This window comes from Bombyx mori, chromosome 19, assembly GCF_030269925.1.
Source record: "Bombyx mori chromosome 19, ASM3026992v2".
NCBI classification, from domain to species: Eukaryota; Metazoa; Arthropoda; class Insecta; order Lepidoptera; family Bombycidae; genus Bombyx; species Bombyx mori.
The window spans coordinates 3,681,958-3,703,692 of record NC_085125.1 but is presented as its reverse complement, the minus strand read 5'-3'; the positions used below and the strand labels follow the sequence as shown (position 1 = coordinate 3,703,692).

Below are 21,735 nucleotides of genomic sequence, written 5' to 3'. Positions count from 1 at the left end.
CTGGTGCTAGTTACTGGAGTTAGCGGTTGGTGCAAGCGGCTGGATCTAGCGGCTGGTGCAAGCGGCTGGAGCTATCGGCTGGAGCTAGCGGCTGGAGCAAGCGGCTGGGTCTAGCGGCTGGTGCAAGCGGCTAGTGCTAGTGGCTGGAGCTAGCGGCTGAAGCTAGCGGCTGGAGCTAGCGGCTGGAGCAAGCGGCTGGAGCTAGCGGCTGGTACTAAATGCTGGGAGCTAGCGAATGGAAATAGCGGCTGGAGCAAGCGGCTGGAGCTATCGGCTGGAGCTATCGGCTGGAGCTAGCGGCTGGAGCAAGCGGCAGGAGCTAGCGGCTGGAGCAAGCGGCTGGAGCTAGAGGCTGGAGCAAGCGGCTGGTACTAAATGCTGGAGCTAGCGGCTGGAGTAAGCGGCTCGTGCAAGCGGCTGGATCTAGCGGCTGGTGCAAGCGGCCGGAGCAAGCGGCTGGAGCTATCGGCTGGAGCTAGCGGCTGGTGCAAGCGGCTGGTACTAAATGCTGGAGCTAGCGGCTGGAGCAAGCGGCTGGTGCAAGCGGCTGGTACTAAATGCTGGAGCTAGCGGCTGGAGCAAGCGGCTGGAGCTAGCGGCTGGAGCAAGCGGCTGGACGATCCATTTACCGGGATATAATTCGTTTAAATATATTCTCTTACAGGCCGGGCATAATGTGCTGGGCAACCATCTTGTTGATACCACATTTCTCTGTAGATGTTGAGTGGTACATCTTCTAGTAATGTCGGCAAATCATTTTGAAGAAAATGCAAGTAGGTGGCGCCATCTAAATTTTCAGTCAACTCAAATGGTCCAATTATTTGACCATTTAATATTCCTGTCCACATGTTGACTTTTAATTGGTACTGGGATCGATCCTCACGCATCAAATGCGGGTTTTCCGTATGCCAACCATGAAGGTTATGTAAGTTTAAATAACCATCTCTTTTAAACGTGGATTCGTCAGTCCACAAAACTTTATTTAGAAAATCCGGATCTTCACGAATTTTCGCTAACATGGTTCTGCAGAAATGGACGCCTTAGACCCTCGTTCCGCAGACCTGAATCCAGTAGATTTTTTTTACTGGGGATGCAAAAGGTCTACTCAAAACCAATTCAAAATGTAACAGAATTGCGCCAAAAAATTGATGCAGCATCAGAAGAAATCAATGCGAGATTTGCAAGACTGGTGAACAGGTCATTTCTGAGGCGATGCAGAGCTTGTATTCGTGCTGGAGGGAAACAATTTTGGCAACTGCTTTAGTTTTAGGAGGATAATAAGGTGTTACGATAATTGACCGTTTTATTTTGATTAAATTTTCCATGAGTTCCTTTCGCAAAAAATACGAAATAGCAGTTTTATTGGCAAGAAAAGTGGCAAGTGTTGTACTATTTTGAAATCTAGACTAAATGGGCCATCTTTTAAAAAAACTTGGCATAGGTAATGTAGTACATTTTTTTTCCAACGTAGAGTGTCAAAGTTGAGTGACATAAATTTTATAAACCTAAACTCGTCAAAATTTAATTTATTTTACTTAGTTAACAATGATTATTACTTTCATTTGTGGTTACGATTAATAGCACTGTTATTTGAGATAACATTATAAAAAAAAATCACTGTAAAATTGTGAAAATTGCGATCACAGTACCTAAAAATGCGATCAAGGATGTCAAATTTTTAACTTTTTCGAAATTGTCTATCATCGCTTGACATAGATTTTTTTTAATTTTTTTTTCATAGCAGGTTTACCTTGGCCTTTCGCCCGGTACCAGGTTATCGTTGAGTTTTGGGACACCCTGTATATACAAGAATTGCTCGTTTAAATATATTTTGCTTTGCTAAAAAGCTTTTGCCAAAATACACAGTCATATAGTGCATCTTGTAAACAATAGTTCTTGTAAACAATGTTCATAGAGCTTACATTCAGTTAAATTTATTTTTCATTTAGCTCTTATGAACAAATTTAATAGAGTTTACCTTGATCGAGTCAAATTTCTTTTTCATTGCAGATTGAATACTGAATTCTGTTGAATTATAAGCAATAAATAATAATAGTTTTGTTAAGCTAATTTTTTTTGTGCTTCATCTATGGCGAAGATTGATTCCATATCACATAAGACCTTAAGACTAATGTGGCCATAGTCTGATAAAAGTTTACAAGTGTTGTTAGCACAACCTTGTACCTACTACATATTTTTATTTACAAATGATTTTGATGCCTAAATAATTAATTCTCATTCGTCAATCAAAATCTATACTGGTTGAAAACATCAAAACGTGCAAAAATTATCTCTATCTTGGGTTCATTAACCTAAAGCTATCTTCCACGACCCATTATAATCTCATGATAACCTCTGATAACATTTTATAAATTAAGCGTGTAGGCACTTATTATTACTATTAATATCATAATTATACTGTTGTTTAATTATTACGATAAATCATCGAGAAATCTATATATTAATACGTGAAGCAAAAACTTTGTATCCCTTTTTACGAAAATTGCGCGGACGGAGGAATATGAAATTTTCCACACTTATAGAGAATATAGAGAAGAAGTGCACAATGCTAATATTTTTTTAAAATAATGCATAAAAGATACATTAAAACAATAAAGAAAACATTACACACACTACATGCCATGTATTTGACGCACACACGCGCATACCTACTATTTATTGTCAAACTTTTGTTCTTGACGTCTGTTGTCAAATTGAGAATAGATTAATTATTGTTTGTCTTTGTTAATATTTTTTTTACTCTAGTCTTGGCGAAATTTGTGATTATAGAAGTATAAAATACAATCATAATAGTGTACAAACTTACAATTCCAATTAGTCGAATTTCGACTACTGCGGGACCTCTAGTAATACCTAAAATACGCTATCGGATAGGAAACTAGACTGGACTCCAAGCACGGTCAATATTCACAACTATTCTTTTATTCGTGTCAATAAAAATCTTAAAACACGTGAAAGATATAGCATAATTACTGGTTATATCTACCCGTATCCTACATATTTCTGCCGCGATATTCCTTTTGAAAAGTAGGACACCAGTAATGCAATACCGTTCGACGTTATATCTCAAAATTGGTGTTGGCATTCTCATGAATGCCCAAAGACTACGTTTTAACACAAATACTTCTGAGCTGGCCCCTCCGATTCCCATAAACAAAATATACATATACCATTGAATATTAGAAAAACTTGTGGCCACACTGAAGGAATGTCCTCGCGATAAGCTCCGTCTGTTGTTCACAGAACTTAATTGAATGCCATAATAAGGCTCTCTGAGAATGGGCCATGACAATTTCAAGGGTCATTTAGATGGTACATCACCCAACTAACCAACGGTGAGTTTGTACTGTACAGAAGGGATGTGAATAGATAGATTTAAACGGTATGCAGCGGCTTGGCTCTGCCCCTGGCATTGCTGAAGTCCATGGGCGACAGTAACCACACACCATCAGGTGGGCCATATGCTCGTCTGCCTATACGGGCAAAAAAAAAAAAGATAGTGAAGAGATAGATGGCCTTTAAAAAATTTCAAATTCCCCGGCATAGAAGCGGTACATGTTCCAAGTTTCGCAATGACCTTACGTGTCTCACTGAACGTCAGATCAAGACAGAATGATTTACAACACCACTACAAACCCGTTCTAGTAATGACTGCTAAATTATAGACGTTACGTCCAGTTTATCTCGACCCTTAATTTCCATTACACGTCAACAATTTTTGTATTTGTTATCGATGTAAATAAAGCACACCTGGCGAGTGATTATAGAAGGCCGTGGAGATCACAACGGAATGGTCCCGAAAAGAGATTAAGGAGTCTTCTTCTTATCAGCCCCCAGACGTTCACTGGACATAGGTCTCCCCAAGCCTCGCCACAAAGACCGGTCCTGCGCTGCCTGCATCCTGAATCTGAATTGTATTAATTAACAGCTGCTGCAACCTTCATGACGGAACGCTAGGTCGCTTTGCAGCACCACAGCCCACTGAGCTCTCAGTGGGTCACGATTCCGATTCGGTGATAGATTCTGTGAAGCACTGCTCTTTCTAGGGCTAGCAAATTCTCTCAGGTTGAGCCCGTGAGCTCACCTACCCGTCCGCGCGTAGCTGCGATAACCCCTTAAGCTATCAGCGAATAGGTAGGAGGAAGAAAAAAGATGTGTGGTGTCGTGGGACACCGGATAGGAACGAAGCTACATATATATAAAAAAAAAAAAAAGAATTACGAGAAAAAAATCGCGCGGTGAAATATCGCTGTGCGGAAAACAAGGCCTTATTCCACGGACTTTTTCTTACGGTTTTTACTATCACATTTTTTCAGTTCGGTCGCGCAGCAAAATCCCTATCTCCTCCAAGCCCGTCGTAAGGAACTTCGTTCCAAAAAAATCGTGTTTGCGTGTAGCAAGTTGAGAGTACACGCATATGAATGACGCACTCTGTTGCAGCAGAATCAACGAAACTATTACTTAGCCGGTCCTTACCACGGTTTCTAGTTTTAATGAGTTCCCAACACATTTAAAGTATTGTGCCGAAATATCGTAGACTCATCTAGAACTACAAATCGTGATAAGAACTCGATAAATAATAATGTTTGTTATTTAATTGACAATACTACAAAAGGTTAGACGTGCAAGCTGACCCACAGATACAACCGACTGAGTTTCTCGCCGGATTTTGCATAAACTGGGGCCACAGTAGCGGCTAACGTCAATGCCCAATAGCACGATAATTATTGCGAAATTTTTTAACTCGCTTAAGTGGGTGGCTGCACTTGAACGGTCAACGTGAATCAATGTTAATGTTAATGCCGTTGTCATTATCGCGTTAAGTCGTGGCTACACCTACGGCTAGCGTCCACTGTCGCAATAATTAATGGCATTTCTCGTTAGTGTAGCCCCAGCGTTAGGGGGCCGCGATTACTACCCGATCGTAGATTCAGCGAAGCACTAGCTAGGACAGATATTAACGAAGTCTCTCAAGCTGAGCCCAGTGAGTTCTCGTCTACACACCTGGTGAAGCCAGAATAGATCCTCAAGGTTACTGGCAGTGGGTAGACCAAAAGAAACAATATTACAATTCTATTGATTTTTTTTTATAGCTTTGATGTGTGGACGAGCTCATAGCCCACCTGGTGTTAAGTGGTTACTGGAGCCCATATACATCTACAACGTGGACGCGCCACCCACTTTGAGATACAAGTTCTAAGGTCTCAGTATAGTTACAACGGCTGCCCCACCCTTCAAACCGAAACGCATTACTGCTTCACGGCAGAAACTTGTGTATTGTACAAACGTTGGGAGCTTCTTTGGTCTTAAATTCTACGCACAACATTGTGTGCAAAATACATTTTACAGAACACACTGAACTCGACCTAAATAGGCGTAAATCGTTCATAAATACGTACGCAGCGAACGTGACTGGGCCTTCATTGTTTCAAACAACGATTCCAATATTAACATAGATTTCAAAACAAATCCACAGAACTATTTGGGATTTATTTTCACGCTGAGACTATTACTAAGTTACACTGTTCGCTTTTTACGCTGGTGGTCTAAAGGGCTATTCCAGTTACACGCTGACGGAAAAGTGAACTCGTGGCCTCAACCTGAGAGGATTTGCTAACAATAGCCCTAGTGAGAGCAGTCCTTCCCAGAATCTACTACCAGATCAGAATCGCGACACGCTTAGAATTGATTGAAGATTGCACAAAGTGGGAATGAGTTGCTCGCTCCAGGCATTTCAATATTGTAGTAATTGTTACGTTATAATACTCAGTGTAAAAAATTGATATTTAAAAAAAATCTTATATTAAAAAATAAATAAATAATAATTTTATATGTAAAAAAAAAAAAGACATGCCCACTGAGTTTCTTGCCAATTCTTCTCAGGACGGAGGCTAGTTCTTGTGAATTGGCGGTAGTTCTTTTGACGTTCAACAAGTATGTACTTTCATTTAGGTTGAATAAATTTTTTTTGATTTGATTTGATTTGATTAGTAGACTCAGTGGGATTTGATCGTTTATAGCTAACTGTTTTTTTTCATTTAGGAATTGGAGCAGAATTTTGTTTGGCTGAAATTTCTCTCGTTTTCGGTTTTGTTACAGTTTCCTTATTTACTTACTTATAGAAAACTGAAATCTATTTTAGTATTACACTAAACAACAAATTACGGGGTTTCAGGAAGTATTAATAAGTGTGAGGTTAATAATGTAGAAAAAAGTATGTGCTCAGTGTCAAGCTTCAACCTTCGAAGCGAGAAGCATGCATCATATAGCCAGACAAAAACCGAATCTTACACATTGCTTAAATGCGCGTGATAATTACGTAAAACTCTTCACATTAGTCTCGCTTGGCTCTGAGAAACCACGCCCAGTATGAGGAAAGATTATGAGTCAAAGCTGACTCTGGACCGGGTTTAGGTTCTTAACTTGCCGAGTAATTTACCACTAAAATATAAGTATAAAATTGGGTGTTATTTCTTAAGTTTCATAGAGTTAGGGTTATGCTCGTCAATAATTAACCTAGTTAGTATATCTGTTATAATATCTACGTATTATCGACTTGATCTTGAGCTGGTTCAATTTACGACCGTTAAAAAATGCAGTCCAAACACCTCTGTTTGGGCTCAAAAATCCGGTATTTTTGTAGTATAGCTTGGTCACACTACACTTCGAAAATAATAACAGATTGGTAACTCAGTACGAAGCGTGTGAATCACTTTCGCTTGAACCTGTTCTTTGTTTTTGCGCAGAGTTGTCCTGTTCCATTTGGGTCAATGTCGGGTACGGTTTGGCGACGCCACATAAGCGTGCCTCGTTTTAGTCATCTTGTGGCTTTAAGGACAGACGACAGCTCAAGTATTTGGGAAGCTAATAGTTAATATACAGGATTTTGTGAAATCGCATCTCCAAAGTCATCAGAAAAAAACATTCTAGTCAAGCAAATTACATAATTTTCTTATCCAACAATATATTTGTAATTTCGTCCGTTGGTTGCTGAATTGCGTGTTTTTTATGTCTTGAATGATCAGATGAGGGTTTACAGATAGTCTGATTTTTAGTAGTTACAGGAGCTCTCCACAATTAGCCCCGGTCACCGTCCTCGTCGAACCCGTGACTTGCGACGAAGGGCTCGACGAGCGAATTAACCCATAGACACAGCCCACTGAGTTTCTCGCCGAATCTCAGTGGGTCGCGTTTCCGATCCGTCGGTAGATTCTGCGAAGCACTGCTCGTGCTAGGGTCAGTGTTAGCAACACTCCGGTTTGAGCACCGTGAGCTCACCTACACACGTAAGGGTGAAGCTGAAATAGCCTCTAAAGGCGATCAGCATAGGTAGGAAAAAAAATTTAGCCTACACGTCCACTGTGGGACGCAGGCCTCCCCCAAGGAAGCCAGTTGTTTAGCTATAATCGCCACGCTTGGCATGCGTGTTGGCCAAAGTAGTGTCCTCATATAATACTCTAAGCAACTTCTACTCTGTGGTGCTGTCGCTCCAATTCTTATTAAAGTCTTATTGGAGATGATGGATAATCTGCCATTCTAATAGGAACACAGGAATGTTCAGCACTAAATAGTATTAGGCTTTAGCACCCAATCTGCTCTAAAGCCTTCCTTACATCCTATCAGTTAATACGCTGAATATATTTTGACTATGAAGACTGAAGCTAACACAGATTCTGCTAAAGGCAAATGAAGGTCTTCTTAGATAAACTAGTAAGTTATTGTATATTCAAACGACGCTTTAGACCTTTATCGTTCACAGATTTATGAATGTTAAATTACATTATTACTCAGAATTATTGCTATAAGTCCCACAACTAACTTTGTATGTGTCAATAAAATTGCTACATCTCAAAGGGTTTTCTTGTTAAAGCCTATAAACAAAGTTCAAATACAAAGTTGTCTTGTTCAATGAATCATATGTATTTTGTAACAACCGCATTATTCTAGACAAGTGGCCCGCTCCGTCTCCGATTGGGTCTGTAACAAAAATTTCAAAGATATTAATTTGACGTTGTTTTATTTTTTTAAATAAAAGAACAGTTGTTGCGGCATAACTATAATAGTTAGACATATACTGTCGCGACAATTTTTGTAAATAATAATGTGTTCTACAAAGTCGTAGTACATTATTTTATTCTATCATCAATAGTTTTCGCAGGGCACGCGATGTAAAGAATATTTTAGGTATTTTTTTTGCACTTTTGGTTACATTATTGGAATTTTAGTAAGGATCCCAAATTTTTTTCAAAAAATATTATAGCCTATGTCACTCGGGAGTAGTGTAGCTTCCAAACAGTGAAAGAATTTTTCAAATCGGTTCAGTAATTAGGGAGCCTATTCAATACAAACAAACAAACAAATCTTTCCTCTTTATAATATTAGTATAGATAAACAAAATCTCTAGCTTATTAATAGAAATAGCTGTTAGTTATATAGCGTTATGTTATTAATTAGTTTGGAATGCAATTGATCATAAGCCATGCTGATTCTTTATAGAACTATGTTAGCCGTTGTACCAATTTCTTTGTAAAAATACTAGTTCATACCTCTCATGAAGGCTTCGTACTGATTTTTTATTGCTTAAATAGCTGGATGAGCCCAAGGCCCATCTGATGTTATAAGGATATATTATATACCCTTTTAATTTTATTTAAAAACGCTTACCAATGATTACTCATGTTGATGCGCATGCTCGTGACATCCGTGAGTGAATATGTTGTGATGATCATAATGATTAATCATCCGATAAATGAGTCGACTATTATCAAAGCCGGCAATGTGACTTTTGGACAATTATTGGTAAATCAGAAAAACGAATTATTGACTTTGTATTCCATTGGCAGTCACAAAACTCTTCTGAACGAAATCTTAGATAAATAACAGGTTAAGTTAATACTTTATTTAATGCAGGTTTTGAGCCGTATTCTTTGAAAGAGACGATTATATTCAAATCAATCTGTATCGCCATATCAATAACATTTTTTTGTCCAAATACACAGATTGCCACCTTTGATAATAGACGACTCAAATAACCAAATATGTTAATTCTAAACAAAGGTTTATATTGTGGTTTTTGTGCACTAACTTATATTTTAAGTATAAGTATATTAGTGGTGGAATCGCTTGATTATTTATGACGTGATGTAATTTTATAATGGTTTTATTGATTCCTCGCCTTTTGAGAACGGAATTAAAGGTAATTTCGCTTGAAACCATAAAGCATTTTTTGTGTGGCGGTAGCCATTATACAACGCAAGATATTTTTTGACAAATGCCTGAATCTCGCTAATGACATTTTCAATGTAAGTTTACATACATACAAGTTCCGAACAACAACATTCGGATTGTCGGTCTACCGAGCAATATCACCCGCTAGGTGAAAGATCTTCCTTTCGTCGTAAACCTACATTTAAAATGAGATCATCGTGTGTGTAACCAGAATCACTTAAAGCAAAAAAAAATAAAAATAAAAAACATTTCGGATACATTTTAGATGGTTAAACGAGCTCACGGCATTTTTGGTGTTAAAGGTTACCAGATTACGTATCACAAAGTCAATTCCGCGACTGACCTTCAGATATGAGTTCAAAGACTCAATTATATAATATAACATAGTTACATGATTGGAACTAGAACGACTGATCCACCCTTCAAGCCGACACAAAATATGGCTTTGCGGCTAAATTAGGCAGGATCAGAGCACTCGCTCGTGCGGATCACAATACGCCTTAACAGTAAAAAATTACCATGTCATAAAAAGCCAAAGTGAATACTTTTCAAAATGTTAATGCCATTAAAAACGTCACACAGCACCAATGGCACACAGAGACAAAACAAAAATCTATTTCATATACGGACGGCAACTTGGAGAAACTAATGGTCACCGGCAGGGTGGATGGAAGAAGACCACGAGGTAGAGGCCCGACACGTTGGACTGACCAGATCCGCACTACACCACAGTTGACAACGCTTTACACTCGGCGGCAGATAGTAACAAATGGCGTAGAATGATCCAGAATAAACTCTTGTTGCGGGGAGGTGGTCACGATCCTCAGTATTGAGGAAACCGAAGCGAGAAGAAGAAAATATACAAAGCGAGCTTTTATATATTAAGCTATTAGTTAATTCACATTTTGTGAGCATTTCCTCGCACGAAGATCCCCCGTGCCTTAGCTAATTTTAAAACGTGCTTCATCGCTTCGACTTGTTATTGCTAAATAATATTTTTTCGGTGATTTTATCAAGTGATATCATGCTAGGAAGAATCTATATATATAAAAGAAAGTCGTGCTAGTTACACTATTTATAACTCAAGAACGGCTGAACTGATTTGGCTGAAAATTGCTGAAGAGGTAGCTTAGAACCAGGAGAAGGACATAGGATACTTTTTATCACATTCCCGTGGGACGTGACATAAAACGTGGTATGACAAAACGCAACTGATATGGAATAGCAAAACGCAACTGACAGCTAAACGTTCTATGGTTAATTATAGTAGAATTTTGAAGTTAACCGGTTGATGTGTGTGAAACAAACCGTGTGGCGGAACTAAGTTCGCCGGGTCCGCTAGTTAGGTATAAAATCTTCTATCGTCTTCATAAAAAAAACACCCTATATATATTAAAAAATCGCTTAACATAGCCTAATGGAAAATTCAATCAAGCTTTCGAAAAATGGGTGTGAAACGTTCAGTGTTTTTATCATCTTTAAAGACAAAAATAACATAGCCAACCTCTTACCAAAGCTTTCGTCCATAGTAAGTATATTAAAAAAAATGTGACACTTACTAATGTCAAGTTTTGCAATTAAATCATTGTGATTCCAATTTTAATCACTTCCGCTCACGGACTAAGATTTCACGCCGAGAAATCTAATTAGACTTGAAAGGTGTTCAAACTGGTATTCAATCAGTGATTGTACTCAATATTTGCATCTTAATACATTTTCGAATTTACCGTTAACATTATAATGGTAGGAAATGTAGATATTTTGTAATAATAATTTATAATAATAATTATTTATTTATTTCTCTCTTAAAGGTATAGTACAAATATAAATGGAAATTAACCTTATAGTTTATTTTGTAAGCCTTTGAAAGAGCTGAAGTCTGTACTAGGTTCAAAGACCTGTATTACTGATCTCCAGGCTCCCTCCTTCTTAAGATAGATTAGGTTAGGTTAAGTCGTGAACAGATGCCGCGGACTAGTATTGAGAAATCATTATATTAGGTGTTAGCATTTAAGGTCACGTTATACGTGTGTGTGTGTGTGTATGTGTGTATTTGTATGTGTGTGTGAGTGTGTATATGTGGGCGTGTGCGCGTATGCATGTTGTATAAATTATCTAGTGTGGTTATGTCTGGTCTGGTCTATGTTATCTAGTCTATTCTGGTCTTTTCACTCGTACTTAATGTTAAATGAGATTAAACAAAGGATAAAGTTACTATTAAATAGCTTTAAAGAAGAAATTTCATCTCATACAATAAGTTGTATCTTTATTTCTGTCTTAATTTATGTTAGGCATATTGAATTTCTTGTGTTTTACGGTGCACAAGCTAAATTTTCGAAAAACTCTAGAATTCGTCTGAGTTTTGTCTTTGCTTCGATTAAACATTAAAACGGTAGAAACTAACGTAACGTAAATGTAATTAAAAAACCTAGCCAGTAGCCAGTAGTTCCTGAGATTAGCGCGTTCAAACAAACTCTTCAGCTTTATAATACTAGTATAGATATATATTTACACATATGTATGGTATGTATGTCGGCGCGTGTTTTTATAAACCATTAATTAGTTCATGACTAATAAAGATGGGACGACAAACAACAGGTGCAAGCATTCATCGAAAACAACACGTGCAAGATAAGAATCGTAAACAACGTCGTCCCACCACGATACCTTGCTATAAAAACGCTCCGTTATTGTCTCTCGATCTCAGAAGCGAGCGAGTCGCCGTGTCGGACGGAGCGCTCTTGCGTAATATACGCTCTGAGTTCATTTCCGGTTTTATTGACTTACGAAGACTGCCCGCTTACCATGTCGCTACCCGAAAGTGGAAATACTCCAACATGTATGCATTTTCGTGTATATATTTGTAATTTAATTCAAATTTCAATGCACCTACCATTATTTACTCTGCGCTACATTTGATAATGAATGGCTGAGTCATTAAGTCCGCAAAGGTAAATATTACATGAATGAAATATTACATATTAAATAAATGCAGTTAAAATAATATTATGCTTACGTTCTTCATGATAACAGTTAGCGAACTTGCCAAGCTCTGCCCGACGGCCTTGTGGGAAAACGATATTTCAATCTCATAATAGAAATAATTCGTTATCTACATTATATTTCCAGTTTCACATATTTATAGACGATACAACAAATACGTACAAACTATTTGTGTATTTAAAAAAACGAAGATGATATTAAAATCAATTTTATGGTATATAACTTACTAATAATAATATTTTACTGGTGTTAGGACGTCTTGTGTGTCCGCACGGGTAGGTAATAGTAGTAGCACGTCGTGGCCTAAAGGATAAGACGTCCGGTTCATTCGTATCTAGTGATGCACCGGTGTTCGAATCCCGCAGGCGGGTACCAATTTTTCTAATCAAATACGTACTTATGAAATGTTCACGATTGACTTCCACGATGAAGGAATAACATCGTGTAATAAAAATCAAACCCGCAAAATTATAATTTGCGTAATTACTGGTGGTAGAACCTCTTGTGAGTCCGCGCGGGTAGGTACCACCACCCTGCCTATTTCTGTCGGGAAGCAGTAAAGCGTTTCTGTTTGAAGGATGGGGCAGCCGTTGTAACTACACTAATATCTTAAGGTAGGTAGCGGCATTTACGTTGTAGATGTCTATGGGCTCCAGCAACCACTAAACACCAGGCGGGCTGTGAGCTCGTCCATCTATCTAAGCAATAAAAAATTTTTAAAAATGCTTCCGAATAGATTTGGTAGAACCATTGGTAAATATCGAAGTTTTTTTGTTTATTTTACTTATTGTTACTTATGACTTATTTTGTTATCTTGTTTTGTTACCTACTTATTTTGTTTATTGTACGTTCAATGTCAGATAACTGCGGTTTGCTGGAAGCTGTTTCCTGAAGATACACGACTTTATATTCGTTTGGCAATGCACCAAAACCAAAAATAACACGAAACTTTTCTGAAGATTAAAAACAATTCAAGGCCAATAAAAGTTTATGGCTACATGTTTTTGATTCAGAATTCCCACCACCTACCAGACCTTAGAACTTATATCTCAAGGTGGGTGACGCATTTACGTTGTAGATGTCTATGGACTCATGGGCTCCAGTAAACACTTAACACCAGGTGGGCTGTGAGCTCGTCCACCTATGTAAGCAATAAAAATAAACTCAACGAGCCGTTTTTTATATTTCTATATATTAATCCCATATTTTTGTCTATATAAATAATAATCGAAAGAGCACAGAGTTAACATTTAGAAGGATTTCTTGCACGCAATGCAACGTAAAGAAAATACAACTGACTCGCCGGGTCAATGTACTTGAGGGAACGCACGGTGCCTTTGTTTTGGCTGGAATAGCTTCATAAGCTACCGGCGAATAAGTAGGGGGGGGGGAAAGAAGCATCACCGCTGGCTCTAAGGCCCTTGCAACCTCACCAGGGCGAATGAGCGAACCCGGACTCTTCCAGGAGGAATATTGACAATAGCTGTCCGAGCGATACTCCAGCGACTCATTAGAGTAACCATGATGCATGTGCAAATTTTCAAGTTAATCGAACATCTGCAAGTCCGTGAAACCGAAGCTCTAACTTTTCGTTATCCACAAACAATCGTTCTAACATTCCCAAGCCAATATAATCTTGCTAAAATGTTTTGACGCTACAAAAACAAACTAAATTGACTGATACTGGTTTTGTGTTTTGCCAAAATTGTTTGTTGTTATATACAAGAAGCGATTAATTCATGCACAGACATTTCATCTTAATTAATTGTTAAATTTAACATAACAAGAACGGTATTTTCCTTCTGTTGTTTTTATAAGCGCGTTTACTTTGCGGTCAAACTCACCTCAATACAGCGACCTCAATAATTTATATTACTGGAATTTTCTTAATGTTTTTTTAAAAGTCTTGCGATAACCTATTAATGAATATAACGCTCTATAGCGAAAATGAGCTTACCAAATGAGGAGACAAGGAGACGAAATGAAGGACGTAGTCCAGAAAACATAAAGGAGAAACCCCATTCTGGGCCTAAGCGTTACACGAATGGGATATGTACCAAAAAATTCGTCTATTTTGCTCGATTAACCTATTGAAATCTTAGCTTCATTGACAATGGCCAAGTGTAGAAATTAAGTAGAATTCTATTTTTTGTTTTAAACAATCTTTGTAAACCTCTGCAACACTTATTTCAATATACGTAACTAGCTCCACAAACGTGCGGATTAGAATTAGAGCATCCCTAAAATATGATCCATTTAGTGGAAATCGAGTTTTAAAAATCATTAATACTCCTTTGTTTTAGGATAAATGACTGGTTTTATGGGTATTTTAATCAATGTAAATAGAGTATGGCCATCGAATCGTGACACAACTACTTACAGTGGCGGCAATTCAAAATATCTAAACTGACAACATTAAATATAGCATGAAAGGGTAGGTGTGACTATGCCATAGAAAAACACAAATGTATCAAATCGTGTTAAGTTATCTTTAATGTTGCCAACTGAAGATATTTTGGATTGCCGCTATTTAGTTGTGCCATGATTCGCTGGCCAGACTATAAACTTCATCTCATGGACAACGAAATGGAACATGGATCAACAAAAATCATTAAGAGAAATAAATAACTGTGTGATTTAGTTATGACACGAAATCATGTCGGCAACTGCGGCAATTCATAATATTTTCAACTGGCAATCTTAAATATAACATGAAAAACCCGATTTGGTACTTTTGAGTTTTTTTATGGTGTAGTTACATTAATAATTTTACTGGTGGTAGGACCTCTTGTGAGTCGCGCGGGTAGGTACCACCACCCCGCCTATTTTTGCCGTGAAGCAGTAATGCGTTTCGGTTTGAAGGGCGGGGCAGCCGTTGTAACTATACTGAGACCTTAGAACTTATATCTCAATGTGGGTGGCACATTTACGTTGTAGATGTCTATGGGCTCCAGTAACCACTTAACACCAGTTGGGCTGTGAGTTCGTCCACCCATCTAAGCAATAAAAAAAAACGTTTGCCCGAAATGGAAATCGAACCCACGACCCTCCGCGGAAGAGTCAGAGCCGTTAATTACTGCATCATCGAGTAGTTGTATAGTACATAATATACCGGGTGTGCTACTCTTCAAACCGGAATTGTACTTACTGCTTCGCAAGCAAAATGGGTACGTTGATAGTACAGGGTGGCCCATAAGTCCTTTGATATGAAAAAAAATTTATTAAAATAAAACTAATTACATTATGAATTAAATTTTTATTTACATAAAAAGCTTAAAAAACGGGAATTATTTTTTGAAAATAACATCTCCTAAATGTAATCCGTTGCGATCACGGCACTCTTGCAAACGACGTCTAAAATTGTCGATGACTGCGCGGCACGTCACTGCTGAAATGCTTGTCATTTCTCTGCGGATGTTTTCTTTTAGGGCCTCAATTGGCCGCGGGTTTGTGTCGTATACTTTAGCCTTAGGTAGCCCCACAAAAAAAAATCCATCGGGGTCAGATCTGGACTACGTGGAGGCCAGGAAATGTCTCCTCTCTTAGAGATAACTTTGCCAGGAAAAAGTTGACGGATAACGGGCATAGCAGTGTTAGAGGTGTGAGAAGTGGCCCCATCCTGTTGAAACCACGTCCTGGCATTAAAGCCTGAAAAGTTTTGCAATTCTGGTATGAAAAACTCTTCGATCATAGCCACATATCGCTCCGACGTAACAGTAACTGCGCGCCCTCTGCCATCCTCAAAGAAGTAAGGCCCTAGGATACCATGGGCTGACATAGCGGCCCAAACAGTCACTTTCGGACTATGTAAGGGCTTCTGATGCTTAAGTTTTGGATTGATGGGGCTCCAATAGCGGCAATTTTGTTTACTAACATGCCCGTTAAGATGGAAATGAGCCTCGTCAGAGAACATTATGTTATTGAAGGAAGTAAACCGATTCAACATTTCATTCGCATAATTTTGTCTTTGAATACCGTCAGTTTCCTTTAATTCTTGAACCAACTGAATTTTGTAAGGGTGCATATGTAAATCTTTCTTCAAAATCCGTTGTAACGATGTCCTGGATACGTTTAATGCTCTGGCGCGCTTACGAGTTGACTGTGTCGGATTTTCGCGAATAGACTGTGTCACTGTGTCTATGTTTTGTTCCGTACGTGACGTCCTTGGGCGACCCAACCGCGGTTTATCTAACGTCGAACCGGTCTCCTCGAACTTAGCAACCCAGTTCTTAATCGTTTGAAGAGTTGGAGTGTCGTCAAAGTTGTGTAAACCTTTGTGTTCTCGAAATTTACGCCGCGCAACGGTTGCCGAATTGTCGTTTTTATAAAACTCGCGCACACAAAACGCACGGTCCGCTCCGGTAAAACGCTCCATCGCGACTAAATTCCCAGAAACCGAAGTTACTCCCCCCGCTTCCCCTGCACCGCTCACGCGCGCCCTGTTCGTTTTATTCAAATTTTACTTTTCAAAGGACTTATGGGCCACCCTGTATTAACTCGTTTAGCTTAACTAGACCCAATACCACCGGTTAAATACCATGATATTTTCTTCAGCCTTCGAGAATCGTAGATTTAAATAACCACTTTTACGATTTTATCTCGCGTTTTTTTTTTGTTGTCATTATACTATTTCTGAAGTTTCGAATAATTTAAAATCCGGTTCAATGATATAATAATAATAAGATTAAATCTTCCATTATATTGTGTCTTTTATCTATGAATTCTTGTAATGTATAATAGTTTTTTTTTAAATTATACTTCTTTAAGCGCGTTATGAAAAATTGATGAGAGTGAAATTTTACGATGCGCGCGCACCGTGACACAAAATTAACAGAATGAAGTTGCCCACTAAATCGCTCATTACAATACGACCGACGTAACTTGGCGAGTCTGAGTATAGCCGCAGGTGAACTTTCCGAACCGTACCGAGAATTACCGAATTTATACGATGTCAAGAAAAGGGATGTCCATTATGCGTGTTTGAGGATGTGATTTAATAGTTTCTTTTTTTCAAATTGATTAAAATTTAAATAAAAAAGAAAAGAAATAAATTTAATAAAAATAAAGTATAACTTCTTACGCGTGTACTTACGCACCCTTTTTTATATTATCTAATGATGTACATGTTTAATTATATTCTTATTTATATATGTATTTTCATATATCCTCTAGCTTTCCTAATCTTTCCCTTCCCAGTCCGATCCTGTTTTTTTTTCATTACGTAGTTTCCCAACCTTTTAATTTGCTCAGTGGCAAATGCGCAAGCCGCGCGAGCCATCAATCAAACAGAAGAAGAAGAAGATTAAATCTTAAAAGAGGTTTTATTTAATCTTATTAATATTGGTTTTAATATTGTCGTGTACAATGAGCTCGTCTGCAAGTCTAATGGAATGAGTGAATAAATTTTACTGTTAGTAGAACGTGTTGTAAGTCCACACAGGTAAATACCTATTTCTGCCGTGAAGCAGTAATGCGTTCCGGGTTCAAGGGTGGGGCAACTATTGTACCGTAAAAAATGAGACCATATCTCAATGTGGGTGGCACCAGGTGGGACGTGAGCACGACTATCCATTTAAGCATTAAAAACAATACAAAATTACAAAATGCATACATACATTCATCTTAAATTCTTTTTATGAATTCCCTTGTTAAAGGATATAAATTTAACGAGAATCAATACGCGTTGACACTGACACACTTCGAGTGACGTTTATTCGTGAAACCACGACCCGACGATGACGAAGTGACGCGACAGTTTCCTGTTACATTTTACGAATACTCATGATTATTTACTAATAATTATTACTTACTAAGACACTAGTTGCTAATAATAATATTTGTAATAGACTTTACACTTTAGTTAATAAAAAGTTATTTGTTAGTATTTTTGCAATTTACAGCTGAGTGTTCGACTTAAATGTTTTTTTTTATTGCTTAGATGGTTCGACGAGCTCACAGCCCACCTGATGTTAAATGGTTACTGGAGCCCATAGACATCTACGACGTAAATGCGCCACCCACCTTGAAATATGAGTTCTAAGAGCTCAGTATAGTTACGACGGCTGCTCCACCCTTCAAGTCGAAACGCATCACTGTTTCACGGCAGAAATAGGCAGGATGGTGGTACCTACCCGTGCGGACTCACAAGAGGTCCTACCACCAGTAATTACGTAAATTATAATTTTGCGGGCTTGATTTTTATTACATGATGTTATTCCTTCACCGTGGAAGTCAATCGTGAACATTTGTCGAGTACGTATTTCATTTGAAAAACTAGTACACGCCTGCGAGATTCGAACACCGCTGCATCGCTAGATACGAATGCACCGGACGTCTTATCTTTTAGGCCACGACGACTTCAAAACACCAGGTGGGCTGTGAGCTCGTCCACCCATATAAGCAATAAAAAAAATTACTTAAAAAATACTTAGTTCCAACTATTATATTATAACTACATCGAGAGGGTGTCACTAGCCCTAGTCGAGAGTCGACACATTGCTTAGTTTCAAATAAAAACTTTGGAAATAATATTTGTTGTCTTCTATTGTCCTTATTCTTATTTCTTCGTTCTATGCCCACTGAGTTTCTCGCCGGATCTTCTTAGTGGATCGCGTTTCCGATCCGGTGGTAGATTCTGCGAAGCACTGCTCATGCTAGGGCCAGTGTTAGCAACACACCAGGTTTAGGCCCCGTGAGCTCACCTACACGTCAAGGAAAAGCTGATATAGCCTCTCAAGGCTCAGCTAGGCTCAGCCTAGCTCAAGGCAAGCATAGGTAGGAAATAAAAATAAAAAATAAACTTTCTATCTTTCTTTTATAATAGTACCACTTTCTTTTCGCCTGGAAAATTTATAAGCGCTTGTAAAATAGTGTCTTTGATTAAATTTATTTCTATGTGCAGTCCGCCTGCTAAAATGGTAGCCATTAATAAACTACAACATTTTATTCGTCATTACAATGACGTAAAACTGTTTAGATTTAGTTGCACGTAATCAATGACAACGTTTGGGGAATACTTGTGTACTAATCAAACATTTTCACACTAAGTAATACTATGAATACGACTGACGACAACAGCGTGTGTTGTGACCATGACTTATTATTGTTTTTATACATATTCTTTTTAAAATTTCTAGCGTAACATAGTGTTTTATTCCGTTAGATGATACGAAGAGTTTTCGATGTACCTGATGATATAATATTAAGATTAAAGTCTCTTGGAGGTTTTTTTTATTTCTTTTATTGCTTAGTTGGGTGGACGAGCTCACAGCCCACCTGGTTTTAAGTGGTTACTGGAGCCCATAGACATCTATAACGTAAATGCGCCACCCACTTTGAGATATAAGTTCTAAGGTCTCAAGTATAGTTACAACGTCTGCCCCACTCTTCAAGCCGAAACTCATTACTGCTTCACGGCAGAAATAGGCAGGGTGGTGGTACCTACCCGTGCGGACTCACAAGGGTTCCTACCATCAGTAAATGTGAAGATGTTCTGTTTGACAGCAAATGTGAAGATCTTCTCAGTGGGTCGCGATCCCGATCCGGTAATAGATTCATTCGCAAAGCAACTACTCTTGAGTTGATAGGTCGCCTTTGGAGGCACTCGGGATGATTTACTTTCTCATTGGAATAATTAATAAACATAAATAGCATGTCGTTTTGTGATCTAGATTTTGTTCCCGAGAAATCTATTCTTAATTTAAAATCTCGGTTTTCCACGAAACTATAGTCACCGTACACATACTACATCTTATTTTCATGTTACATTATAAACAGCGCGCGCCACGGATCTCATTCAGTCCGCATTCAAGAGCCGTCGCGGCTATTTTGATCCGTTCATAAGACCAGTGTCGAGTTTAAAAGTGTTGTGAATTTTAAATCAGGTATGTAATCGATTTTTTTTTATTTACTGGCAAGCGGTTCTCGTCGACATCTAAACTAGAACTTTCACCTTAGTTACGAGCTTCGAAAGCTTTCAGATACGAGACGAAAACAAATCAAAACAGGCCTCAAATATTAAATATTTTTAATAAATTTGGTGGCAGGACCTCTTGTGAGTCCGCGCGAGGAGGTACCACCACCCGGCCTATTTCTGCCGTGAAGCAGTAACGCGTTTCGGTTTGAAGGGTGGGGCAGCCGTTGTAACGAAGTAAGTGTAAGCTGACTTGAGACCTTATCTCATATCTCAAGGTGGGTGGCGGCATTTACGCTGTAGATGTCTATGTGCTCCAGTAACCACTTAACACCAAATGGGCTGTGAGCTCGTCCACCCATCTAAGCAATAAAAATAAAAATAAAATAAAAATGACTGATATTCAGAATAAATCTAGCTACAGCATTTCAAAACCATAATCATTGCAATTATCTTAAAATTTAAGATTAGAAGAGCATCAACATGTAGTCGTCAAGCTCTGAATTTTTTGTCCATTCTTTTCGGTGGGAAAATTTTATTTCAAATTGATGGTAAGGTCATAATAATTTACAATCACCTAAAAAGACCTATTTGAATTTTTTTAATAATATTTGTTTTTATTTTGTTTTGAGAAGCAGGTTAGCCGTAATCCGTTTTCCGATTTACGGCTAGATATAAACAGCGGCAATTAGAAACATTTTGAATTTTTTTTTCTTCTTTCTTCCAAAAACGAATTATGTTTGGTATGAGCTTTAATATTTATTTATTTATTTATTTATTTATTTTATTAGGCTCACAACACACATCACAAGCTAAAGATACACAAAAAACACAAATAAAAAAAAACAAAATCTGGCTTGCAACATAAGACATGTGCGCACGACAAAACAAGACATATAGTGCTGAATTTGTATAACAATATTCCTTACAATTATGACAAAACAACACAATAACAATAACTAATCTAACGAATAATGTAAGGAAGAAAAAAAAAAAAATTCACAATATAGTACATTAAACAATTACATTAACCTACCTATTAATAAAGTGGAGGATGCCCTTGAACATTTTTCTAAACGTAACTAACCTACAAGTAAAAATATCTAACTCAGCATAATAACTAATAAATCGCGAGCACAGATAATATAATAACGCGGGGAGGTACATTATATGTTCATAGTTTTGTTCCGCTTTAAGCAGTTTATACTTTTAATATCTTTATATAAAACATTCGATTTTCTCTTAGAATTGAATTTAATGTTGTCTATTTTGTTGTTGTTTTTTTTAAATAAATAGAACCTGTAAATTTTTGAATATTCGTCATCATTATCATTTTTTGGCAAATGTTTTCATTAGGTCACTTACGTAATGGCAGATAGACATACCATTAATCTGCCAGTACCAAAGCGGTCTTGAATCATTCTTATTTTTAAAAATGATATTTTCGATATAAATATACTAGTACTTGAAATTTTGTAGTCAATTTGAACAATGCTGATATCATAAATACCAATAAAATTATTATTAGATTATATTACTTATTATTACTATTATAATAATTTACATTACTA

The 21,735-nt window shown here is 37.7% G+C and overlaps 1 protein-coding gene and 1 long non-coding RNA gene across 2 annotated transcripts in view; one reads left to right on the top strand and one right to left on the bottom strand.

The window, feature by feature from the left end:
- Window positions 1-7,758: 7,758 nt before the first annotated feature.
- The window catches only part of LOC134200644 (uncharacterized), a 40,020-nt gene continuing 26,043 nt past the window's right edge, over window positions 7,759-21,735 (bottom strand). Inside the window, exon 2 of the long non-coding RNA XR_009975647.1 lies at window positions 7,759-7,998. This is a non-coding gene — a long non-coding RNA (uncharacterized LOC134200644). The remainder of the gene's footprint in view (window positions 7,999-21,735) is intronic.
- The window catches only part of LOC101741185 (hemocyte protein-glutamine gamma-glutamyltransferase), a 28,764-nt gene continuing 27,039 nt past the window's right edge, over window positions 20,011-21,735 (top strand). The window contains exon 1 of the mRNA XM_038017739.2: window positions 20,011-20,135. The gene's annotated coding sequence lies outside the window, so the exon portion shown is untranslated. The remainder of the gene's footprint in view (window positions 20,136-21,735) is intronic.